This window comes from Vombatus ursinus, unplaced genomic scaffold (assembly GCF_900497805.2).
Source record: "Vombatus ursinus unplaced genomic scaffold, bare-nosed wombat genome assembly UNPS02014926.1, whole genome shotgun sequence".
Taxonomy (NCBI): domain Eukaryota; kingdom Metazoa; phylum Chordata; class Mammalia; order Diprotodontia; family Vombatidae; genus Vombatus; species Vombatus ursinus.
In genome coordinates this window covers 4386528-4389557 of record NW_020954704.1, presented here as the reverse complement: position 1 = coordinate 4389557, position 3030 = coordinate 4386528, and the positions used below count along the sequence as shown (strand labels likewise).

Below are 3030 nucleotides of genomic sequence, written 5' to 3'. Positions count from 1 at the left end.
GCATTAGCTTTCTTAGAGCCGGACATTCTTTGGCATGGCACTAAAATGAGACCACCTGCAACCTGAGGGTGTGAAGGGAGTCGCTCTCCAACAAGAGGGTTACGTTTGGTCTAAGGGCCAGTGAAAGATTTGCTCCCTTTGCCAATGGGTCACGGCAAAGCTTTATAGTAGCTACTACCCTTCACCATAGAGTTGGCTTTACTAGGTCTGATAGTGTATGTGGCATGAGAATCTCTGCCCGAGGAGGGATTCTGTGTAGAGTTCAGTCATCAGCCACAATGGAGAGGGCTCGGAGCTGGCTCAGCTTGGTTTCATTCTCCTGCTCCCTCTGCTCATCTGTATGACCAGGCTGGTCCAGCTGTTGGGTTAAGTCTCTGAAGATCTTGTGCATCTCAGTGTGGCACACAACCTGGGCCCGGATCAGTGACTCAAAACTTGACTGGACGTAGTCAAGTCGGCTGCTGTAGAAACCAGGCATCTCCTCTAGAAGCTCTCTGTTCTTGGCTTCAAAGTCGTCTTTCACAGGCTGAAGCTCTTCTCATACCTGGTGGAGTTTGGCCAGGACTGGTCCTGTCTTTTCCTTTTCTTCCTACTTTTCCACCTTGGACTGTAGCCGTTTGTAGTCCTGCAGGGCCTCTTCTTGCCTTTTCTCTATCCTGTTGAGGCTGGGGAGGACACTACCAAACCTTTTTAGGGGCTCAATCGTGGTCTTTTGGATCTGGTTCACCTTTTCCTGGTTAAAGGCATCTATCTGTTTCATGGCTGTATCCAGTGCAGTCACCATGTTTAAAAATTCCTGGTCTTGCTCACAAAGTGGGTTGGAGAGGAGATCAGAAGAGATCTTCACAGCTGATTTGGACATGGCTTTATTGCCTTCAAGTTCTCTGGGGCCAGTAAGTCACTTCTGGGATTCTGGAGTTATCTCTATGACCCTGGTATCAGTGTGACCAGATTGGCATCAGTGCTCTTTTTCAGGTCCTTCTGCAGCTTCTTGGTCTGATCTTCCAGCTGCTGGAGTTTTCCATATTCCCTTTCAAAGTCTCTTTCCACTGTCTTGGGGCAATCTGTTTCTTGGGCTATCCAATCTTGAATGGAATCCAGCTCATGGCAGCGGCCCCCGTGTCTGAGCTGCATGTTGCTGCTCTGGCCCAGGCCTCAGCCCTCAGCCTGCTTTGCCACTGTTCACCTATTCTTAGCAATGTACTTATACCTCCTATGTCCTGCAAGTAACTAATAGCTATACAAACTGAAAATCCAGGAAAGATTTTCTGCATTTCAATGATCAAATTGTTACACAAGTAGGCCACCGGTGCCATACACCCAATACTCAGTTTACATAAATGTGATTTTCATGACATATTTGGGAGACCATTTTTGAAAGTGAGATGCATAAAGGGAAGGATAAGACTATAAATACCTGGCCACATTTCGTTCTCAGTTTTCCAGTTGTACAATCTTTCTTACTTCCCCATGACTTATTTTCCCCAAGCCCCATTCACATTGGTGGACAATGTCTCTAGAATATGTCCTATGACTTCTTTTCCCAGGGTTCTAGGGGTAACTCTGAAAGGTTGAGGTATTCTACTGCTACTGCTCATGAGCCACATTAGTTTTTACAAGAAATATTTACTGAGAAAGTCTAGCAAGGACAGAAATTACAAAAACACTTCCTCAAATTTGGAGGTATATATTCCTTCGCCTCTACTCTTTTTGAGGTGATAAATTTGATTACGAATGAGTGACATGGATTTTCCCATTTCAAAGTTTTTTCATAAAAAAAATTTCAATGAAAAAGTTAGCTAAATGGAAGAATTGATGACTAAACAAGAGATAGAGAACGTTATGGATGCAAAATGGATAATTTTGATTAAATTACATGGAAAAGTTTTTGCATAAACAAAGCCAATGCAACCAAGATTAGAAGGGAAGCAGAAAACAAGGAAAGAATTTTTACAACCATTGTCTCTGATAAAGGCCTCATTTCTAAAATACATAGAGAACTGAGTCAAATTTATAAGAATACAAGTCATTCTCCAATTGATAAATGGTCAAAGGATATGAACAGGAAGTTTTCAGATGAAGAAATTAAAGCTATCTATAGTCATATGAAAAATGCTCTAAATCACTATTGATTAAAGAAATGCAAATCAAAACACCTCTGAGGTACCATATCGTAGCTAATAGATTGGCTAACATGACAAAATATGACAATAATAAATGTTGGAAAAGATGTGGGAAAATTGGAACACTAATGCATTGTTGGTGGAGTTGTGAACTGATCCAACCAGTCTAGAGAGCAATTTGCAACTTATATAGCCCAGAGGGCTATAAAACTGTGCATATCCTTTGACCTGGCAATACAACTTCTAGGTCTGTATCCCAAAGAGAGCTTACAAATGGGAAAAGGACCCACATGTACAAAAATATTTATAAGAAGCTCTTTTTGGGGTGGCCAAGAACTAGAAATTGAGAGGATGCCCATCAATTGGTGAATGGCTGAACAAGTTGTGGTATATGAATGTAATGGAATACTATTGTTCCGTAAGAAATGGTGAGCAAGTGGACTTTAGAAAAACCTGGAAAGACTTAAATGAGCTGATGCTGAATGAAGTGAGCAGAACCAGGAGATCATTATACACAGTAACAGCCACATTATGGGATGACTAACTTTGATAGACTTAGCTCTTCTCAGCAATGCAAGGATCTAAGACAGCTCCAAATGACTCATGATAGAAAATGCTATCCATATCTGGAAAAAGAACTATGGAGTCTGAATGGAGATTGAAGCATACTATTTACTCTCTCTTTTTTTTTCTTTTTTTTTTCTTGTGGTTCCTCCTATTGGATATAATTCTTCTTTACAACATGACTAATGTGAAAATATATTTAATAGGAATGTATACGTAGAGCCTATATAAGATTGCATGCCATCTTGGGGATGGGGGGAGGGGAGGGGAGGGGAGAAAATGTAGAACTCAAAATCTTATGGAAGCAAATGTTGAAAACTAAGAATAAATAAATTAATTAATA

At 40.8% G+C, this 3030-nt stretch overlaps 1 pseudogene; it reads right to left on the bottom strand.

Moving 5' to 3' along the window:
* Positions 1-262: 262 nt before the first annotated feature.
* LOC114029318 lies at positions 263-1106 on the bottom strand (annotated as a pseudogene).
* Positions 1107-3030: the final 1924 nt, after the last annotated feature.